This window comes from Eulemur rufifrons, chromosome 7 (genome assembly GCF_041146395.1).
Source record: "Eulemur rufifrons isolate Redbay chromosome 7, OSU_ERuf_1, whole genome shotgun sequence".
Taxonomy (NCBI): Eukaryota; Metazoa; Chordata; class Mammalia; order Primates; family Lemuridae; genus Eulemur; species Eulemur rufifrons.
The window spans coordinates 6,853,944-6,878,091 of record NC_090989.1 but is presented as its reverse complement, the minus strand read 5'-3'; the positions used below and the strand labels follow the sequence as shown (position 1 = coordinate 6,878,091).

Genomic DNA, 24,148 nt, shown 5'->3' with positions numbered 1-24,148 from the left:
TTTTTTCCCCTGCTGAGGACAATAGTCGGGGTCTATCTTTGGCTGTGACGGTTCTGCCCCTTTGCAGAGCAGTGGTATGGTCACGTGTCCCTAACGTGCCAAGAGCAAATCTGCGTGATAAATTAGCATAATTTCCGTTATAAGAAAGTACATGGGCCGGGCGTGGTGGCTCACGCCTGTAATCCTAGCACTCTGGGAGGCCGAGGTGGGCAGATCATTTGAGCTCAGGAGTTCGAGACCAGCCTGAGCAAGAGTGAGACCCCATCTCTACTAAAAATAGAAAGAAATTATATGGACAACTAAAATATATATATACAAAAAATTAGCCGGGCATGGTGGCACATGCCTGTAGTCCCAGCTACTCGGGAGGCTGAGGCAGTAGGATCGCTTAAGCCCAGGAGTTTGAGGTTGCTGTGAGCTAGACTGACGCCACGGCACTCACTCTAGCCCGGGCAACAGAGTGAGACTCTGTCTCAAAAAAAAAAAAAAAAAAAAAGAAAGAAAGTACATGGAAAGGCCTCCAAAAAAAGATAAATCAAAATGTGCTTGGTGACTGTTACTATTATCACCAACGGAGAACAAGCTAAAATAATGTTCTCATTTTATTTGTAAATGAATTGCCACAATTCTTGCACTATTTAAATCAAGCATATCTTATATTCCATAGTTACTAGCCATCCGTCCTTCTTTTCATTATTTCCAGCTCCTTAAACATATAAAAGGGTAAAAGCCATTTGTTCTGGCAGAAAAGAACTGTTGTAAATTATACAGAATGAATTTCTTTAAAGTGAAAGGAACATTCCTTTCCTCCAGGGCAGCCCCTGGCATGAGTGTGAAGACACACACGGTCCGCAAGGGCATCGCCCTGCACCCACCTACAGTGTTGGGCCACTTCTGTGGGGAACTGAAGTCCTCTTCAGGTGACAAAAATGCTTTAGCAGCAATAAGCCAAAGACAAAATCTTCCAATATTTACATTAACACATCGAGTGGAACCATTCATGTGCCATTCACAAGAACTTCCTTTCCCAGAAGTGATAACCACACTTCTCAGCACACAGCCAGAAGCTTCCAGAAGCTTCTCAGCACAAAATTTACTTCATAAATTCCCAAATCAGACATTTTAAGGAAACAATGTATGAAAAATTATTTTCCCAACACCATTGTCAAGAATTCAAACTTCATATACAAAAAGAAAAAAGGTCAGGAAAAATTATTCAAATTCCAATAGGTGGAATATTGATAGGCTTATAAAGGAAATAAACATCTGTAATATAATTCTCTCTGCCTTACAGCCAGCATCAGCTAGTAACTGCAACTCTGTATTGCCAGGTCATCTTTGCAAACACACACAGGCAATCTGAGCTGAAATTTACTTTTAAAATCTCTCAGAGTTACCAATTCTCAAAATTATCCTTCACTTTACACGTACATCAACCAGTCTGAAGACAGTAAGATAGATCAGAGCTGCAAACACAGTTCGTTCCTGAGATCAAATACAGAACACTTCCACCAAAGCACATTTTCAAAGACCCCTGTCTCTCAGGTTTTTATAAGACCGTTCGAGCTTTATGAATTAACTTTTAAAAATTCGCCATAATTTCTTGCTGATTCATCTTTTCCTTCTGGTCGGTGAGGGGGAAAATGCCAGTAAAGTGAATTTCTGTCACTGGCCCTCATGTTCTGCATTTAGAACACTTTCTCGTGTCATCTTCTCCATGAGCTTTTATTTGCATCATGCAGCTTCACGGTCAACAGACATTCAAGAGAAAAAAGTCTTCCCCTCACTTTCTAGGCAAGGCAGAGACACACTCATCAAATATGCCCCAAATATTTCTGAAGAAACCTCATCACACCCCCAGGAAATTTCCCACTTGCATTTTTGTAAACATAACTATTATACCCCAATAAAATATCACATAGGAATCAAATGACAGTGTCCCCCTAAGGATCTGTTCCCCCCTGTCCCTGGGCAAAACTTAGAATCCTCAAGGTCCCGAATTATCCTGATTTCTGAAAGTTCGGGAGCACCCACAAAGCTCAAAGAATGCATTGAAACTCTTATTACTTCTAATTCCATTTCCAAAGAAATCAAACGTGCTTGAGCGTGACTTGCACGTGGTCCGTAACACCTTCCCAAATGTATTGTTTTTAAACATGCACGTGTCTACGTATGTGTGGGATTCTGGAAGGCATTTTATGTTTTAGTCAAAAAAAGAAAGGTTAAATTTTGAATACCATAAACTCTCTTTTCAGTTATAAGCCACCTTCCATTTTCAACAAATGTTGTAGGCAAAGAATATAAATTAGTAAAACCAACGAGGCCACTTAGGGAAAATGAATTTATACGGGGAAAGTGAATAACTGGCTGTGTAGTCAATTATTCTGGCCAGTGTAGACACAGCTGAACCAAATGGCACAGGTGTAGATGGTCTATCTGGATCGGGGAGCTCATGCCCCAGTTTCTTCTGTGGCCTTCATTTGTGTGAAGTATATTAAAATCATCACTTCATTTCCTCCCTGTAGCTATAATCCGCATGTACATGGAGTATTATTTTGAAATAAATCGGCCAGATTCCTCTCTGGGACTTGCCTTGGCACGAGTTTCACTTCCTCTCTCTCTCACTCCAGGGCACAGGGAGTGTGGGTCAGAAGGTTGTCGGGGCAGGTGTGAGGTGCCCATCGGCCCAGATAAAACAACATGGAACCCTGGAAATCCAACCATCGACCCTCCTGTCTCCTAGGTAAGCCCAGGAGAGTGTAAAGGAGAAGGAATTCAAACACAAGTTAGAAGAATTTGGATGGGATTTTATATATTAACTCGGGGGTCAGCAAACTTTTTCCTCCGTAAAGGTCCCGACAGTAAATATTTTCAGCTTGCAGCCAATAGCCTTTGTCACAACTACTCAACTCTGCCGTCACAGAGTGGGGGCAGCCATGGATGATCCATAAATGAATGAGTGTGGCTGCGTTCCAATAAAGCTTTCTTTATCGACCCTGAAATTTAAATTTCATGTAATTTACACGTGTCATGAAATATTCTTCTTTTGAGTTTTTTTAAAACCACTTAAAAATGTGAAATCCATCTTCTTAGGTCCTGGGCTGCACAAAATCAGGTAGGTGGTGAGCTGGAACTGGCCACATACCCACGAAAGTCCAGCCACAGAGGAAGCCAGGGTCGGCTCCCCGGCCAAGCTGGGACTTACCTTGATATGAGCTGCTGGGTCCGGGACAGTCTGAATCATGTCCTTCAATGAGCCAGCTCATTCACCAGCCGTGCAGAACCAGCGACAGCTAGGAGACAAAAAGGGGCAACACAGACAGTGTAAACAAGCACGTTTCCATGCTTTATTTTCCAGTAGGACTGAACACAACATGCCAATGGCATTGCATTAAAACGTTAGCCCAAAACATCCTGTAGGTATGGGTAGTACATGAGGTGACGAGAAAATTCCCTTCTCTTCCACTGGAAAATCACTTCCTTTTGGCCCCAAGAGAACCCGGTCTGACACCCAGAGGACTCTGGCCCAGGCCTTGTGCCCAGCTGACCCAGGTCACAACCTTACACAGGCAGCATGAGTGATCCTCTAAAACAAGACACATTTACTACTGTATTGACAAAATTGGACTTTTGATGTTTCCATCAAAACTAATGCCATCTACACATCTTTTTAAGCTTTGTTATTAAGTTTTTAATAAAAAGCACAGCTACTGTTCATTGAGTACTTAGGTGCTAAATACTAAGTGCCTGGGCTAAGGGCTCTAGGTGCATTTTGCCATTTAGTTTCACCCCTGACTCCGAGATTATCAATCCCATTGTCCAGATGACGACACCAAGACTCAAGGTTATCGATTTGTTCAGGATCACCTGGCTAATGAGCAACTAAACCAAGATTCAAATCAGATCAGCCTATCTGTCTCCGAGGCCCACAAGAAATTTCGATTTGACTTATTTAAATGGATATCAGCCAATATTGTGAAAAGATGTTTTTAAACATGTCTTAAATGAATTAAATTTAAAGGTGCCCATACTCCAGGGATTTTCCAGAAATGTATACTTCACTCAATATATTCCTTCATTCAGATTATAAAGTAGCATGTTCTGGTCACTGTCCAAGTACTTCTCCCATCTGCAGAGCCCCTCTATACCCTCCTGCCCCGTCCCATGGCCCCCGGGGCTGACCGCTACAGATGGCCACAGCAGGGATCCTTTCCCTTCTGGCCACCTATCAGGTTGGCTTGTCATGGCCCTAACGGAGACCAGGGGGTAGGAGGATAGAAAGGTTGGGATATTTCTTCCCCTCCCCTTCCTACCACTGACACCTGCCACCCGTGGTGCTGGGCCACGGTTCTGGCCACTGCTGGATTCCAGGGTGACTTCTCCTACCATGGGGTCCCTCCTCCCAGCTCCAGCCTCCAGTAACTGTTTCCCACCCAGCTGTTGGTGCCTGCTAATCTCAGCCAAGCCCTCAGTTGTTGGCCGTCACTAACGATACCTTCTCTAATTTATATTTTTAGGTGATATCATTTATTTTTTATCAATTGTCTCTTTTATGTTTGCTTTTGTATATAATAAATCTAGCCTATGGCTCTTAGCAGTAATAAACCTCACAATAAAAATAAACAGTATGATTACAAAACTAGAGACACAAAAGCTGCCTTCCAAATTTGCACTGGACACGTTAGTGCAGGGATCCGCTGAGGCCCTCACAGGAGTCCCAGCGACAATTGTATCCACCCTTTCTGCCCCACTGCATACAGACACCCACTGCCAGCCACACGGCCCCTCACCAGGAGTGCTCCCCTCCAGCGCTGTGTGCTGTGAGTCTGTCCTCCTGAAAGGGCTCTCTGGAGCCCTCCTGAAACTGGGGGGAGTCTGACTGGCCAAGAAGATGACATGCTTGGAAACTTAGGCATTATTTTTTACTATAGCCAAATTTCTCAGTCTTGGAAAATATGCAATTTTTTTTCCCTAGGCTGAAAGCAAGTCCCTTTTGGGGATAATAGTTGCCAAAAAGACAAAGGGAATGAAGTACTATCTTGAAATTGAATCTGGCAGCAGTCGAAGGTAACCCACGCCCTTGGAGTTCCCACGGGAGGGCAGACTGGGGGAGGACAGAGCCTGCCTGCAGGTCTCTGGGAGCACAGGAATCATCGCCTCCCCGGTCCCTGCAAGACGGCTTCCTCGGGAGGGCAGCAGGGGCCCTGGAAAACACCGCTCTGCTCCCGGGCTCATTCGGCCTCCAAGGGGAGCATCCTTGAGCCCTCCCGACAGAAGCACGGCTTCCCACCGCAGGATCCCCGCTCTGGGGCACGTCCTGTTGCTTCTCCATACCCGGCCGTCTCTCCGGGCCAGCTCACCCTGCACGATTCCTCCCTCCCTGCCCTGCACACACATGCTGCCGCTCAACTCACACCTGGGCTGACTCCGGCTGCCTCTGACCTAGAGAACACGGCAGAGTCCCAGGCCCACGCCTTCACGGGCCCGGAAGCTTCCCTTCCTGCCTCTCGGAACCCAGACCCCACGCCCTGGGCAGCACATCAACACGGCACAGGACGGAGGTGCCCAGCTGGCCACCAACCCCAACGCCAGACCAGCGAGGGAGCTGCTGTGGACGGTCCAGCAGGCTGTTTCTCAGGTGACCACGGCCCCTGCTAACACCAGGAAAACAGAGCTGTCCCACTGAGCACAGTCAGTCCACACAGTCATGACAAACAATTGACGGCGGTTGTTTTAAGCTACCAGGTTTGGGGTGGTTTCTTACACATATAGGTAATTGAAACATCCTGTTAAGTGCTCTAGATACACGAAGAAGATAGACAGTAAATAGCTTACATTTTACTGTCGCAATGATGGCTCCAATTCTCCACTCCTCTGCACCCACGCTTCTCACCACGTGATATTGTGGTTCCTCCCGCTAAAGTATTAGAATTACTGTCCCAACCCTTGTTTTGAGGCTGCCTGTATGACCTGCTTCAGCGCAGAGAACACAGCAGCAGCAGGACAGAGCGCCAGTTCCCGGCTAGAGTCTCACGGGGCACTGTGTGTTCCCACCTGCTGTCTTGCACCCTTCCTCCAGCGCGGGAACACGCCCTGACTCACGTGCGCGAGGATGACAAGCACACGGGACAGAGCCCAGTCACTCCAGCCACCCAGCCAAGGCCGGCCCCGGTCATCTCACAGACAACCACAACCCGGACATAGGAGGGAGGCAGACAGACCAGAAACGCCCAGCCAACGCCAACCCAAATGGCCAAAACACGGGCTCATGGCTAAGTAAGTGCTTGCTGTGTTAAGAACTGCCACCAGGATTTGGGGCAGTTCATCACATACCCTTTTTTGTGACTTTGCCCTGAATAATCAGGTTACCAAGATCTCCCTTAAAACTTCTCTAGCCAGAGCTAAAGGAAACGCAAACAGGGATTTCAAAGGAAACTAACTTCATTCCAACACAGAGACATACTATTTCCATTCAGTGAAGAGACATGATCTCAAACGCTAATCCTACCCTCCACGTGAGTTTGGAAACTGACGGATAACCAAGAAACCCCTCCCGGAAGGCGCCATGGGATTCTCAGAGCCCTTCCCAGGAGCAACTGAATTCTCGCTGCACACGATGCTCCGCCAGCTTTCTGGGGCTTCTGAATACTGGGAACTGGAAGCAACGTTCTGGATGTCTGAGACCGCAGAAACATTGCTCATCTGTAACCAACTGAGACACAAACTGAAGCCACCACTGTCTGTGCCTCATGTTCTTATCGGGGAGTTCTGGGAACTCTCAACGCATCAAGGATAAAATGACAGGGAAGGGAATACATAGATTCCAGTGCCACATTCCTGGTCCCTGCGGGATGGAGATTCCAGTTCACACAGACAAAAAGCGCTCGGTCCTGAGAGCAGGCGGCTAGTGAGGTGCCAGAGGAGGAACGTGGATGACATCTGGAGGAGGGACAAAGCCAACCAACACGGAGAAAAGACGAGGTGCCACCGAGGAGCCTTGATGAGCACGAGGTGTGAGGACCGGAAGGAAGACAGAGAAGCAACGGACAAAAACTCCTCCAGCTGCCCCACATTAGACACCAAGGGTATACAAGCCCCTTAACCCACAACCAGGGTTGTCATCAACCAGAGGGGGTCCCTGAGCATTCAGTGCAACGGCACTGCCATCCCCCAGCCCACACCAGTGAGAAACCAAAGACCTAAAGACCAGGAGGATGACAGGCAGCCACCTTTCCCAAGCCTCCCCAATCCACACATATCCTGATCCTTTTGCAGGCATCTGGGGGCCTGCTCTCTTTTTTTTTTTTTTTTTTTAACCATTTGGGAGGTATTTTATGGATTTCTTTAAGGAGCTCTTCCAATTGACTTCTGTGCTTCTAATGATCATTTCTCAAATATTTAGTAACTGGTGAATGATGTGATGGTTTTATGTCACTGTGGGAGCCTTTCTATTTTCCATTTTACCTGCCTTTGAACCTTTGCAGAACTTGAACCTATGTTGTCTAAAAACTCTTTGTTTAATATTTGTTTCTTGTGATACATTCACTTGGTAATGTATGTGCTTATGATTTTGCATTACATGATCCAGCATCATTTTATTATTGGATATCTTGAAAAATAAAAAGCCTTGATATTCAACAGAACTCTTTTCTCCCTTCTTTGTTTTTGTTTTCAAAATGCCAATTTATTACGAATTAGAAACAAACCTGATCTGGGTTCCCTTTGCTAGAACTGTATAAAGTACATCGGGCCAAAAGGAAAATAAGCATTTTGTGATTAGGGAGGGAGTACCGCAAAAGGGTTAAGAGAAGACCTGAATATTTGCAGAGCTGGTACAAGAAAACTGATGGAGGACTTTGATCCCCAGCCACTACCCCTCCTCTCTTCCCAACGCCAGTTCTGTCCTGTATGCCTCCTGAACAGTCATGCAGACACCCAGGTCCACGTGGTCACACTCCACCCAATAGGACTCCCTGGTCGTCCTTCAGGCCCAGGGACACACGCAGGATCTGTACAAGGAGATGGACTCTAACGAAGAGGCTGATGTAGCAAAGATGCTCAGCCCAGTCTGGGCAGAGGCTCTGGGTTCCCAGCACCCAGAGTTTGGTCTGGAATAGGGGGTGGGCACAGTCAGAGAGGGCAAGGGTGGACCGTACAAGGCATAGGGCAGGCCGGGCGTGGTGGCTCACGCCTGTAATCCTAGCACTCTGGGAGGCCGAGGTGGGCGGATCGTTTGAGCTCAGGAGTTCGAGACCAGCCTGAGCAAGAGCGAGACCCCATCTCTACTAAAAATAGAAAGAAATTATATGGACAGCTAAAAATATATATAGAAAAAAAATTAGCCGGGCATGGTGGTGCATGCCTGTAGTCCCAGCTACTCGGGAGGCTGAGACAGGAGGATCTCTCGAGCTCAGGAGTTTGAGGTTGCTGTGAGCTAGGCTGACGCCACGGCACTCACTCTAGCCTGGGCAACAGAGTGAGACTCTGTCTCAAAAAAAAAAAAAAAAGGCATAGGGCAGGGCTCCAGTCCAGGGGACATGAGCACAGAGGCAGAGTCAGATGTAGGATGGAAACCAGATCTGCCATCTTCCTCCTTGGAAACGTAGAAACAGCCACTTTGTCCTCTAAGGGCCTTAGTTATATATCTGCATAGTGGGGATAATATTACTGTAATGTAACAAGAAAGATTTATGGTCTTTGCCTCCAGTTCCTGGCACAGAGCTCCTAAAACCCTTGGCATTTCCGGAGTGACAGGAGCATCTTTTGTTCTAATGAGGTGATTCTCAGGGGCCCCTAGAGAGCTTCAGGATGGGGACCAGGTACCAGAAAGACCAAGTCTTGATTAGACACTGGAACTTTCAGTCTCACCCCCTCCTCTTGGGAAGGGAGAGGGGCTAGAGACTGAGTTAATCACCAATGGCCAATGAGCTCATCAATCATGCCTATGTAATGAGCCTTCATCAAAACCCCTAACTGATGGGGTCTGGAGAGCTGGGCTGGTGAACAGATTGACGTGCCAGGAGGGTGGTGCACCCCAATGCTGCAGGCAGAGAGGCCCCTACACTTGGGACCCTTCAGATCATACTCTCTGTACCTTTTCACTGAGCTGTTCGTTTGTATTCTTTATAATAAACTATAATAGTAAGTATAGCGCTTTCCTGAGCTCTATGAGTTATTTTAGCAAATTGCCGAACTTGAAGGGAAGGGGGCTACGGGAACTCCCCAACTTTGTAGCCAAGTTGGACCCAATACTTGCAACTGGCATCTGAAGTGAGGACAGTCTTAGGAAACTGAACCCTTCAACCTGTGGAGTTCGATGCTAACTTTGGGTAGTTAGTGTTAGAATCAAATTGAATTGTTGGACACCCAGTTGGTATCAGGGTGTTGAATAACTGGTGGGTGTTGGCAAAGACACCACAGATTTGGTGTCAGGAGAAAAAAATAACAACTACGAAATGCTGTTCAGCAGTGCACACCGGTGTGAATGCGAGATCTAGCCAGCGTCTATCTCACTGGGTAGTGTGTGGGTTGAACCATTGTTGGCTATCTCCTGTTTATCCCAGCAGGCTTTTGTACGGAATCAATTGGATTATGCCTAAGAAACCTCCCACAATGCTAGGCACCTGGTAAGCACTCAACAAGTGGTAATCATTATTACTAAGAAAGCAAAAATACTCCAAGCAGATGATTTTTGATGCTGTACAAAATGCTGCAACTTTGGGAAAAATAATTATCAATTAATAAATTGATAATTTTCATAAGGACCTTTGTCAATTGACTAAAAACATCCTTAATTTAAAAATTGAATGTTTAGTTTTAAGCTAACGAGTCATTAAGTGAAAACATTTTAGGCAAAATGGCTCTAAGCAATTTTGGATTCACGGTAATGAATTCTGTCACTGAATGAGCTGGTCTTTAGGTGCACTTGTTCTGGATGAGTGGACATTAGGCGCATGAGTTTGTCACCAGCAAACCCTACCAAGAGAACTAACTGCACAGGTCTGACTCCTGCCCCTTGCTGGGGCTGTGGTGTCCCTTGCAGAGCAGGAGGTAGGGAGGCAGGGGACACCCAGGACCCATGCTTTAACGAAGGACTCCCTCCCGGGCTCAGGCAGGTGCAGGAACAGCACCTGGGAGCGAGCACCACCTTAAATTCTGCACCCCACCTGCCTACCCTAGTCCCTGCTCCGGCTTCTGCACTCCAGAGATAAGCAGGGAAGACCAGTGGGAGGTGGAAGTATGAGAAACTGAACGCACCTTTACATTTATCTAAAGATAGGAAGTTGAACTTCTTCAGTAGGATGTGGCTCATCTTTCCAAATTTCCCTGTCACCCCCAATTCATATGTTGGGGTTCTAACCCCCAGTTCCTAAGGATGTGACTATATTTGGAGACAGGATCTTTACAGAGGCAATTAAATTAAAGTGAGGTCCTGTGGTCCCTGATCCAACACGACTGGTGTCCTCGTGGAAAGGGAGGATGCAGAGACAGACCTGTGTAGAGGGAGGATGATGAGAAGATACGGGGAGAAGAGGCCGACTACAAGGCAAAGAGACACCTGAAACAGATTTTCCCTCGGAACCCTCAGAAAGAACGACTCCTGCTGGTGCCTTGATCTTGGACTTCCAGCCTCCAGAACTGTGAGACAATAAATTTCTGCTGTTTTAAGCCACCCAGTTTGTGGCACTTTGTTACAACAGTGCTAGGAGACTAATACACCTGTGTCGAGGGACTTGCTGAAATATTTTAACTGATGAAACTTAGAGGCCCCTGCTGGGAGGCTGGAGGGGGCAGTGGGTGACAGCCTCACAAACCACATCCGTTTTAACTGCACCACTTCCTACGGCACACTGACCTGTTCCAGGCACGTCCCAGGCACCATCACTGTTTTCCCGTCTACTAATCACTCTGGGCTTAATTTTGGCAAAGGAGAGGCTCTTACATTCTGTGGCCTAAATGAGTGTCCCATGGCCCCACCATAACCTGAACCCTTGCAGTGCTTCTCTGGGGGAAGCCCCGCAGTCTGGGCACAACGACGGGGCATGCTTTGGAGACAACAAGCTGACCTGCGCCAACAGGAGAATGTTTCACGAATACAGAGACGCGTCCCCTGTGTGTGCCTCTTTAAATGACGTGTCAATTGCATTGGAGTAAAATAACTATAAAATAGTTATAAACCAAATTCAGCAGTATGACCGAAAATACAAATATTGTAAATGCACAGGTCTGTATGCTGACCCTCTGGTTTTTCTGCAAGAGGTGGAAAAGAGTAGAAGATGGCAGAGAAAAGAGACGGAAGACTGCAGTACTGATGAAGCAGTAACTCTAAAAGCTCCACAGTGGGGGGACAGTGACAGGCGTCGGAATTCCTGCCAGTGTAGCAAAGGGGCCAAGAAAAGGTCTTATGAGCTTTGGGACCACAAACATCAAATATTAAAGATACAAAATATTTACATATTCACATTTTTTTTTTAAAAGTCTGGACTGGGAGGGGTAGGATTTGAGGGGAGGAGTGTTTGTTTTACCTCTGATTGCCCTGGGTTCCACCATCGTTCTTCTCTGCGAGTCATTTGTCTTGCGGTCAGCACGGCTTTCCTCGGGTCCCCAAAGGTCCTGGAACAGCCCGAACAAAAACGTAAGAATATTAAACCTTATTTCTTTTCCAAATATTAATGCCCAGGATCAACTGTGCATGTAGTGACAAAGCCTATTTCTTAACCATTATTTTAAAATATCCTAAAAGGAGAAAGAACTTAAAATCCTTCCCTTTAAAAAAAAAGAGGGGGCAACATTCCACTCCTCTGAGGGAAGCCGGGCATTATGAAGCAAAAATTAGCAAGAAGTGAGGGCCAAGCCTGCACTGGCACACTGAAGCACACGTACACGTTTGCAAAGAAAATATTTTGAAAATGTTTTCTTTTGCCTTACAGCCCCCAGCTTTAGTAACAATGGTTTCCCCAGATCATTCTTTTAGTGCTTTTATCTGCTCAAAACAGAGTAGCAGGGTTTATAGAATTTCCTAACAACTGTAATCAAACAATTGTTGTAGTCCAAAAACAGAAACAACCCTTTTAATTGATAAATGTTAGGAGGATGAGTACTTTTAAAAGATTAGAACACTACCAAACTAAAAAGATAGAAAGAAAAAAAATCTTTCTTACAATATGCCAGTTGGTACACTCTCAATCTCTCTCTCTCTCTGTCCCCCTTCTCTCAGAGAAATAGGGATTTCTGTACTTATGCAACTTTCCAAGTAAAATATTCAATCCCGAAATATTACATTGAATAGAATCCTCACAACATGACCAATTGCAAATGGCATCTGTTTCCGCTGAAAATATTTTCAAATTAGAAAATGTCTTAAGTGTTGCATCAAAATCAATATTTGGAATGGGAAAATTATTTATAAATGGTTCCACAGGCCAGATGACACTCCCATTCCACTCAGGAGGCCCCCGGCCAACTCCATCCTGTGCATAGAAACATTTAATCCAAATAGCCCAAATGTCACAGCAAAGGATTTTCTATGATTTCATAGAAAATACAACATAACATTCTTGGGGAAAAAAAATCAGGATACAAACCCACATATATAATATGATCCCAATATGGCAAAAAGAAAAAAAAAATAACTGGATAAAAGAAAAGAGGGGAGGTAGGAAGGGAAGGAGGACCACTTGATGGAAGTCATCAAAATGCTAACAGACATTGGCTTTGGGTTTCCTATGTGAGTTAAGAGGGGTTCTTATTTTCTTCTTTTCTAAAATATTTTTTTAAAATGCATTTTTAAATTGACAAATAGAAAAGGATACATATTTATTGTGTACAACATGATGTTTTGAAATATGTATACATTGTGCATTGGCTGAATTGAGCTACTTAACATACATGTAGCCTCCCGTAACATTTTTCTGTGGTGAGAACACTTAAAGTCTACTGTCTTAGCAATTTTCAATACAACACATTGCTGTTAGCTATAGTTACCGTGTTGTACAATGGATCTCTTGAACTTATTTCTCTTTGTCTAACTGAGATTTTGTCTCCTCTCACCACCTCCCCAATACCCCCCCCCCACCATAGGCAACAACACTAATTACCCAGGAAAATGCAAATGAAACCACAATATCACCTCACACCTGTTAGAATGGCTATGATCAAAAAGATGAAAGGTGAGTGTTGGTGAGGATGTGGAGGAAAGGGACCCCTCACACACTGTTGGTGGGAATGTAAAGTAGTGCAGTCATTGTGGAAAATAGTACGGAGATTCCTCCAACAATCCTACTTGTGGGTCCACATCCAAAGGAAATGAAATGAGTATGTCGAAGGAGTATCTGCCCTCCCTGGTTCACCGCAGCATCACTCACGACAGACAAGATAGGGAACTACCCATCCAGGGATGAACGAACAAAGAAAGCATGGTCTACATACCCAGTGGAATAGTATTCAGCCTTGAAAAGGGGGGAAGTGCTGTCACTTGTGACAACTTGGATGAGCCTGGAGAATGTTATGGAAGCCAGGCACAGAAAGACAAGCACTGCGTGACCTCGCTTATATGTAGCATCTGAAAAAGTTGGACTCTCATTTTCTTTATGGTTTTGTGTATTTTCTAAATTTCCAAATATAAAGAATATTAATCTTTATCATCAGGAAAAAAAAACTAAGGAATAAACATTTTATAATCCTAAACATATTTTCAAAGTATTTTCTTCACTGTAACGTGTTACTTTTACCATCTGGCCACATAGAGGAGGGTGGGACACCCATGTTCAGTGGCCTGATACTGAGCAGGAGGGGGAAGGATAACAGTGAATCAGGCCATGCTTTGCAAGGCTGCATGAATCCCGAGTTAAAGAAGGTGTTTCCAAATTTCATTTTCTCTAAATCCAAAAGCCAATATTGATTACTGCTTGGTTAACTGTTTTCCATGGACAAGTGATTAAAATAGCCTTTGGTTTCCAATTGCTGCAAGGGGAATATGAATTTTAAAAGCATGAGCTAAGATTTCCCATACTCTGCTATCCTATAGTATATTTTTGTGCCAAAACCTCTAATAGGCTGAAAGAAAAATTTGATTTATGTTTGAGACATTGTTGGGCCTGATTTAAAGCCCGGAGTAAAGCCCAGAGAGGAATCTATGAAATGTGTGCAACGGGTATTTTAAAATTAGCATTATAGCATTATTAATATTTCATTTATCCTCAGGGCATTTGTCTGACAACGTAAATTATCCATAGCAGGGCTGAGAAGCCACAAAGGATCCAAAAAGATGTCACAACGTCCAGGGAGAGAAGTTTTTCCAGAGAACGGCACGCTACCAGCCACGTGAGGTAACAGCTGGTCGAATCCAAGCAAAAGAATCAGAAAATCACACAAACCGGACTCAAGCACTCAAAAGATACAACCGTTGGAGAACCTTGCTATGAGTGCAGACTGCTCTACCCAGCTCAACAGCCCCTCATCCAGAAAGCAGAGGTCCAGGAGTTTCACAACCTGCACAGGGACCTGAGTCCTGCCACTGGCCACAGGGACAGACGGCATCACGCTGGGACTCAGGCTCTGCTTTCCGTGTTGTGAGAGGGGTAAGAGTAACATGATCGTCAGGAAATCCCCGCTGGAATGGTCAACGCCAAACAGGCCTGAAGTCCCTGACGGGCAGGCTTCACTTGCCAAAGAAGCCGCAGTGTGGCAGAAAGAACCCTGCACTCGGAGCCCCAGGTCTGTGCTGACCCACTACAGCCAGCAAAACTCTCTCGGCCTTGGTCTGCTCATCTAAAAACTGCAGGTAAGAGGGCCTGACTTACAGAGAGGCAGTACACGTCCAACAGGACAGCGTCTGTGGCCGTGCCAAGTGGACAGATGTGAGGCATTGTTAAATTCAGGGACGGGGGACCTCCTTGGTCCCCCAAAATGTTGACAAGACAGCTACTCTCTGCACGGATCTTCCTGGCCACCACGTGTCAGCAACAGTGAAAATTTCATAAGCAGAAGTTGGCTATTTCCCTGCTGTTTCTAAAAGCCCTATTAGCTCCCTTGAATAAGCCTTAGCAAATAATACCTGCAGTATTGCATTCAGTTTTGGATGATCCGTTTTGTAAAAAATGTTGGCAAACTAAAGGGCATTCAAAGGTGGGGAAAGAGAAAGGTTACAGAGCCGGGGACTTAAGGAGCATCTACGAAACAGGCTGAGGAGGACTGGGGACGGGTAGCATCTAACACAGACAAGAAAAGACTAAGAGGAAAGAACTGGCTCTTTTCAAATATTTGAGGGACTCCTGTAGCAGAATCAATATGTTTTGTTCATGCTTTTATAGGTCTGGTTTCAGAAGGCAGAACCAGGACGACTGAATTAAAGTTGTTACTGAATGAGAAATAGATTTCAAGTATGAAGAATATGAAAAAGGCCTTACTAGTTTTTCTGAGAAATTTTATTGATAAATAATGTATGTACAATAAACTGCATCTATTTAAAAGATGGAAAAAAAAGAAACTGGCATTGGGAAGAAAGCCAGATGTGCAGAAAAGCTGCCACCAGGGCCAGGAGTACCTGGACCTCAGCTGAGCAACCGCAGCCTGGCGAGAAGGCTCCACTCCCTCCAGCCCTGCCAGGGACAGAGTGACCATCCCCACGAGCCACACGGCCATGGAGAGCACAGTCACGGAGCAGTCAGGTTTTGTTTCATTTATAGCCCCACACTGGTGGCCAGGGCAGCAGACACTGGCTGCCCCTTCTCCCTCCTAGGAGGAACTGCGATTGGGCCGGGGTGTGCAGCCCACCCCAGCGTGATCCAAGCAAGGTGCCACTGCCCCAACTGCAGGGCAAATCCTCTCACCGGGCACCCTCTCCTCTTGCCACTGCTAGGTTTAGGGAAGGGCCTGTGATATTATTCTGGCCAACTCGACGCCGAGGGAAGTGACTAGAGGACTTCCAGGAAAAGTCTTCGCCGATAAAGAGAGGTCATACGATACCAGTCCTGTCTGTGTGACACTTAGAACTGTGGCCACCATCTCAGTACCCTACGAGTAAGCCATGTGAGGACAAGACTGTGGATAACTGGGGAAAAATGAAGATGAAATCCCTGGGCAAATGCTTAGGTTGGAGACGCGCTGAATTAACCAACTCTGAAGGCAGCTCCCATCGAGACGCCTTGTCATCTCATTTTCCTTGTTAAACCATTCTGAATTTGTTGTCGTTGTCACTGGCAGCAAAAGTATCCCATCCACTACAGCATCTGTGCTCAAAAGAGTCGCCTTCACTCTGTTGCCATTTGTATCACACCCAAACAGACATGCTGAATATGGTCTTCAGTTCTCACTGTAAAATAAAGTGATCTGCTGAAAATTAGCTCAGTGCGTTCATCTCCCCACCCACAACTCTATATCTAAGATTTAGGGCATAAACAACTGTCATCATGATGAGTGACCTATCTCAATCTACCTGCATGCTGAGTGTCCAGGCATTGGAGGTGACACGGAACCTCCCCCCCGCGATAAACAAAGGGCATGGTGTGGCGTCATACTTCAGTTAAATTACTGACTGGAGGCAGAATGTGGCGAGGGGCACAGGAAGGTAAAAAAAAGGCCACAATCGCCCAGTGCCATGGAATGGCAGCACCTCTGCAGAGCAGTTCTAGGCTGGGGCTGGGAAAACAGTATGAAAGGTAGAGAAAATAAGTGAGCAAAGGTAAGGAGGTGAAGGAGTGTTCTCAGGAGAGGCACGTCATGGAGAGTGTCTTTAGTCTTTATATCCATAGGAGGCACAGAGTATCAGCTCGGAAATGTTGAATGATTTGTCTCTATAATTAAGCAGAGGGTCCACTGGCATTTGTCTCCTATGATCTAAACTCAACCTGTCCTTCAAATCCCTTCATCCATTCAATGGTTCATCCATTCATCCATCCATCCAACCACACGTGCCAGCCTCGGAGCTAAGCACTCACTGGGGAGGGGCTTTCCCAGAAGCTCAGAGTCTAGGGGGAGAGACGGAGCCGTAAAGAAACCACCACAAACACCAGCTCCCCCGTTGCACCCTGTGCCAGAGTGTAGCTTGGCTGAGCATCAGAGTCAGCTGCAGAGCCCTCTGAAAATGCGAGTTCTGCAGCCCTTCTTCCTTCTTTATTACAAGCTCCAGGCGCACGGGGTCCAGGGCGGTCTAAGGGGGAGCTATGCAGGCAGCAGAGGATGGAGGACAGTGTCCACAATACTTGCCAGGCTGAAGGGGAAAAAGAACACAGCCAAGAACACAAGGAGGAGACGTCTGGGAATCAGAAGGAAGCTAGGAAAGACCTAAGTCATGGAAGCCAGGAAAGAATATTCAGAAAGACAGAACCAGTTCACAGTGTCCCATCTGCACAGAGATTAACGAACAGGAGAAAGTCACCCAGCTAACCACACGTACTGGATTTGGCAAGTTAAAGCCTCTTGGTGTCCTCTAAAAATGTGTGGCCGTGTAACAGGTGTCAGCCAGTTTCCAGATGGTTCAGTGGTGGAAGAGGATACGCAAAGGGTGAGGCAGGCTACCCACGACAGGAGTTAAGCAACAAGGACAGAGAGGAAGACAGAGCAGCGGTTCTGGGAAAAGCACTAGTGCCTTCCCCCACCCAAGATCCGCGGGGCCCTGCTGTGTTTCAGAAATTGCCGGGAGCCAGACGCAGTCCTGCCCTCAGGCATTTACGACCCAGGGAAAGGAAGGTTGATCTTATCTGTTTAGTCTGTTAAGAGAAAAGCAGTGTGTTACAGGCAGGACAGAGAGAACCAGGGCAGCACTGGAGAGAAATTCTAGAGACGGGGGAGCAGGGATGGTCTGGGGAGAAGCGGAGGAAAGGCCAAATGCAAGGGTGCAACAGTGGGGTCAGCTCTGGCTGGAAGGTGGGACCCGTTGCCTCAGAAGTGGTGTGCTGCTAGGGGTTAACAACCAGCTCTCCAACAGAAAACTCTTGATTAGAAGCATTTGGTAATTACTGTGGAGAGATACTCCATCATGGCCAGTTTCAAGGAAGCCATGGGAGTCCCTGAATGCAGAGTTGGGAAGAGATGTGCACAGTTGGCTCTAGCAAACCCACAGGAGCTGGCTCCAGCACACTGGCGCTCCAGAAGCCAGAGACAGACAAAGGAACCTGAAACCATGGACGAGGAAAGGGAATCTGTGACAACCAGCACAACTAGCTGCTCTCCTGTCACTGAGTCCCTGTGATACGAGTAAAAACTAGGGAGAATGAGGTTGAAATCTGGAAATGCGGCAGGCCCAGGGTGCTCTTAAATTGCACCCAAAGAAGCCCTTCTGCTTCATGAACCTGGTTAGTACCCAAAATGTGTGTTGCTTATCAGTATCTTCCTTCAATCTGACATTGTGTGTGCATGTGTGTGTGTTTCCACTTAGAGATCACCATGCTGCTAACTCCGCTATAATTTAGAACTCAGATTCCCATTCTTGGAATCTTACAAAATTCCCCAAAGGGTCTCTTTCACTCTAAGTCATAGAGAAACACTGCACAAATAAAAAGCAGTTTTGCTGGAAGAAAATCACAAGAGTCTCCATGAATCACGTCTGAGCCACACGTTGGCCATGACTGTATGCTTCCTGTCAGTTTTGTTGTGGTGGTTTGGTTTCATTTAATTTTGGGGGGCCCCATCTTTTTGCCCTTCACAACACTACATCTACCTTCATCCCCACTGCTTCTTTCATTCTTCTTGTTTTTGAAGAGAGAGCAAAACAAACCTAGGCATTACGCGCCTGTGTGCACTGGTTTGTGAAGCGCAAGACGCTCTCGGACCCAAGTAAACTTTCCGGTTCTTTCCCTCCTCCTTAGCCTTGTCACTGCGCACATGAAAGCCTTCAAGCTGATTTCAGAGTTAAAGCTGTGGCCACCAACTTCCACCAAAATAACACGCGCACTAGCAAGACAGCACCAGGCCCCCCAGGTCTGGGGACCATGGTCTGCCTCAAGGTCCCCTGTGAAAATGAGACATTTGAAGGAAAACAGGCTGCATTTGAAAGGCAGTGACATCAGGAAAGGAAAAACAACTATAATTATGACTTCTCTCCTGTTGTACACTGAGCCTTCTGTTCAAGAAAACACACTGACCAGGGATTTTTTTTTTTCCTTAAGTTCAACTAGAAAAACAAATATTTAGTCATTTCATGACGGCAGACAACTGAAAAGCAAGCCACATATTAAAGAAACATTATGTATTTCTAAGAAAGCTCATCAAACAAAATACATCCTTGAGAACAGAATCCCGTAGTCTGTTTTAGAAGCAAATTTGGCCTTCAGAACGAATTTTGTCCTGATATAATTACAAGGTCAAATCTTAAAGACAGGAAATGCATCAATAGCCATCTCTGCAATGAGATCTATTTCATATTTTCAACTTAACAATACTGAACAGGAAAAAAAATGAAAACTATTAATATACACATAATTGCCTTCGAGGTTATATGCAATGTAACTAATTCCTAGTTAATCAATATCATATTAACATATCAATATTATAGATAAGAAAGGCACAATTCCTGAGTGCAAAATAATCTAGAATAGAACAAAAATGACTACTTACATTAATAGAAAGACCACATGTAACACAGCTCATTATAGATCATTTTTTAGATGAAATTCCTTCTTTCAGCATCACTTTGATACTCAGAGAAGGCAGATGTCTTTATTCTGAGCATAGTATAGAGAAGCAGATAGCGAGAGGTTAGAAGTTTTCCTAAGAAAAATCAACTAGCATCAAAGGCAGAAAGAAAAAGGGAAAAAAAATATTTGAGATTCTTAATTCTCTACATCATACTATTGCTTAAAAAATAAACAAGCAAACAAACAAACAAAAAAGCCTGCCAAATACTTATAGAATACCCACAGGAAAAGGTTTCTTTGTACCCTTTAATGGAGGGGAATTTCAAAGAATCCTGAACTCATCACAAAAGTGGTTCTAGGCCCGTTGGCTTTGCCAAAACCCTTCGGCATCCTAGTGATGGATATTTAGCCACCCAGAGCACTGAAACCAGCTTTTCCATTGCCACTGGGTTTTGGCTGGTTTCCAAGGATTGCATAAAGATCGCCTCATTTGTACTGGACACAATTTGGAAATAAAAATGCTTAAATCACCCTCGATATTTAAAATAGAATTCATGAGCCCAGCCAGTCTTCCCTGATAGCTGGGATGTGAGGTCTATAACATGCCTCTGGCTTCACAGGTATGCACTACATCTATGCAGAATTTTCCACAAACTCCATCATCAATGAGTTGCTCATCAAGTATGAACTGAGCACCCGCCCCACGCAAACGGCTGTGTGGGACGGAAAAGTTCCAAGGTGTGTCTCTTGCTCCCAAAGAGCCAGTCATGTAGCCTGGCAGGAGAGTACGCCTGAGGCCCGGGTTTTATAATATAAATTAAGGAAACGGAACTGCATCAAGAAGCCCTGGAATTGTTCAGGGGAGAGGAAAGGGAGGATGCAACATTTCAGATAATGAAAAATAGAAACAATGTACATGGACATCAGAGAAGAGGGCAGTCCAGACAGAAAGGAGAATTTAAGCAAAACAGGCAATATAGTGTAACGTGCTTGCAGGAGGCTCAGCTATAAACAGGAGTCGGTACAGCTACTTCTCCACGTGAGGATTAAACGAGAGCGCATTAAAGCCCTCTGCTGAAAGTCTGAGAAGGTTTTTATCATCCCTGCCACTGAGGTAGGTGAGGACGGCTTTTCAAAGCAGGAGAGAGCTCAGGGGTTTTGGACAATGGCCTGGAACAGAGGGTGTGGACAGAAGCTGGACAAGTCTCTGGGGCAAAAGTTCCAGAAAAACGAAAAAGTGGGAGGGAGACGGCGCTGGGCGAGTTGGCAGGATGGTGAGGTTTGTGTGCATCACAAAGGGCCAGACCAGGACCACAGGGAGAGCCTAGAATTTCAGGCTACGAAGTTTGAACCTTGTTCTGAAAATAACAGCTGAAGGTTTTTGAGCATCTGTGGCGGCCGGTACCGAGGCGGCTGCCGTGGTCCAGCCCAAGGTAATGAAGGCGAGGCGGCCTCAGAACGCAGGGGACAGGAGGGTGGCAAGAAGCAGTGTCAGAACCTGGTGGCCCCTTAGCTACAGAAGGTGAGGGGAAGAAGGAAGCAGGGAAGGATGGAAAGGAGGGAAGAGGGGGTCTTGATGAAGATGGGGAGTTCTGTCCCAGCCCAAGAGTGAGCAATTGAGCCCTCAGGCCCCGCACCCCAGAAGCTGGTCCAGGTGAACAGAAGCTCCAGGGCCGGGCGGAGTCAGGGTGTACGACCTGGGCGTCTGTGGGGCCACCTCAGAGCAGAAGCAGGGCGGGAGGCTGGCTCTGAGGTGTTCTGCACTGGAAGAGGGACAGCAAGAGTTTCCAGTAGCACAAGATGGACTGTGAGAGTGCAGAGAGGTGGGATGAGCTTCTCAGTAAAATGGGGGGCAGCCCCCCGGGGGACAGAGCCTTCCTGGAGGGAGAATCTCACAGGTTGTCTCTGCCCCCCACCCACATCTACCTGTGAACCAACACTGCCAGCGGATCCCTTCCTTGCTTGAAATTTCATTGAGTTTTCAATTTGCAGCATTCACAAGGTACAAGTATAAGGTTAATTCAGCATTTTTTTTTCCCCTCTTGTTGGAATAGTGCTATCACGTAGCAGAATTTTCTTTGCTGGCCTAACGCTCTGAAATCTAACCAGGTCTTGCAATCCCAAGACCAGATCCTCTCTCTGTCTCTAAAAACAAAAGCAGGGGCAGGGGTTCTCTTTTTATAGTGGAGAGAACACCTTAATCTTATGTGAAAAACAGACTCATCATGAGCCCGGTTAGCCCAGCGAGGCTACTGCTATTTTTCTGCACGGTAGTAACAGCCTTGCTCACTGGTGCAAGATGCAGAGTCCTTCGTGGCATGAACTGTCGGCCCCATTTGTCAAGAGGGTTTGAAAAGTGGTTACTGCCATTCCCATTTCTCGGAAAACTGATGTTTACTAAGATCACAGATCTGGTCAGTGGACAAACAGGGAGTAAACTTAGGATTCCAACCTGGACTCTATTTCTTCCTATGAACCACACCGTCTCCTGAGTGCAGGAAAAGTCAATGCAAAGAAGGCAAACAGGAGGCAGATTTCCTGGGTACACTTTCTGTGCCCCATCTCTCCCCCCACCCTCCCCCGGCCCCTCTCATATGACCCAGAGACATTCGTGCATAGCGAAAACCCAAACAGAGTGGAAAGACTTACCTCTGTGAGCTGAACGGCGTAACACCTGGGTGGATTACTTGACAGAACTAACTCATACGTCCTGATGACATAAATCCACATATGTGGACACATGCAAGCTAATCTTTGTTTTAATGTCTCCCGTTTCTCCACAGAATCCCTTAGTTTACTGCACATGTGTGAAATACTAAGTTTGGCAATCCCTGAACTAACTTTTGAAAGTCTCACCCAGCCAGGATGGCTTTCTTGAGAAGGCTGAAGAATGCTGTTGACTTCAGGCTGGGGGTGGTCTCCCTCCCAGAAGGGTTCCCCACGCTGGCGTTTCAGGCTGGTGTGGACAGACCCCAGGCCGACTCAGAAGTCACACCACCACCCTCCGCTCAGGCGTACCAGTCTGCATTTACTGAAAACAAAAGGCAGCCTCAGCAAACGAAAGGCCCTGAGACCCCTGCGTAGGAAATCTGAGAAGGCACCGACTCACCTGGGCTCCTCAGCGAGGAGAACTTCGCTGCTCTCTTTGGGGTTATCACCTATTCTCTTCCTCAAACACCAGCCTGCTACCCACTCTGGAGAACTTGCCTCAGAACTCGAGATGATCGCTGGCCTGCCTTGCAAATCCCAGACTCGCCAGCCCATAATGTGTAAAACAGTTCCCTAAAATAAGTCTCATTATAGCTATTGATCTATCTAGATATACATTTACACATGCATGTGTATACACCTATGACATAGATATAGACAGATACAGTGAGATTTACTTTAAGGAATTGGTTTATCTAGCTAAATACCCATATACATATATATGCATTGTAGATATTTCATTATTTTATCTCCCTATACATATCTCCACACATACATACACACACACTTTTTTGTATATATACATATATGTGTATATACGTGGAGATCTACAGAGATAGACATAATGAGATTTATTTTAAGGAATGGGATATAGAGATATTCATGTATATCTACACACACACACACACACACACACATACACACAGTGAGAGAGAGAGAGAGAGATTGAGATCCGTCCTACCAGATCTGCCGTTCTGGGGAACCCTGGCTGACACCCCCCGCACAGACCCATCACTGGCTGCAGGCTGTCCCAGGAAGGAGGCACAACCTTGGGCAGGGTAGTCGCCACCAGCTGGCACTTCCCAGAGGGCTGATAGCTGAGCCACACTCCCAGCATCTGAGGGGATGAGCCCTCCCTTCCTGAGGGGCCTGGGCAGCACATCCCAGAGCTCATTCCAGCTGGGCAAATTGAATACACACAGAATAAATTACCAGAACTGCCAATAAAGCCCATAATAATAAAATTGCCTAATTTAGAGATTACGTGATGTGATCAACATTCACACTCTGTTGACTTACAGTCAATGGTGTGGATAGGAACTTTGAGGTCATTAGTAAGTGCAAAGCCATCCAGGAAAAGTTGATGGCATTCGATGTTCAAGGTGTGTGGAGGTAAATCGCAGCAGCCCAGAGCCACTGGGCTCCCCAGGTGAAGGTGGGGAGAACTCTGACCTTGGCAGCAATCCACATCCTTTGCACACAGCAAGGATCGTGAGCCTGACCTGTCCCTAGCATGGGGAGGAGGGGAGCCCCTAAACCCACCCGTATTCTCCCACACACCCAACACTCGGGTCCCTGCCAGGCTGCAGAGGTGACTCCTAAACACGTGATCCACGAACCACCTGCACCGGAATCTCTAAAGAACTCCTCGGCCCCATCTTCACTCAAGGCGTCAGCCCGCAGCTGGGCTCTGAGGCTCCGGTGGAAACCAGAGAGAGGAGGCGCAGGCAGAGCGCAGCACAGGCGGCCAGCTGCTCTGCTAACAACCATTCGGGGGACTCTGAGAAGTTCCCCTTCTCAAAGTCTTAGTTGCCTGAGCTGGAAAACAGGAAATAATAACAGGAAAGAAACACGAGGCCCAGTGC

The 24,148-nt window shown here is 46.2% G+C and overlaps 1 protein-coding gene across 1 annotated transcript in view; it reads right to left on the bottom strand.

The window, feature by feature from the left end:
- The window catches only part of ERG (ETS transcription factor ERG), a 189,493-nt gene extending 177,874 nt beyond the window's left edge, over positions 1-11,619 (bottom strand). Inside the window, exons 1-2 of the mRNA XM_069472292.1 lie at positions 11,526-11,619; positions 3,206-3,293 (exon numbers count right to left, since the gene is read on the bottom strand). The gene's annotated coding sequence lies outside the window, so the exon portion shown is untranslated. The remainder of the gene's footprint in view (positions 1-3,205; positions 3,294-11,525) is intronic.
- Positions 11,620-24,148: the final 12,529 nt, after the last annotated feature.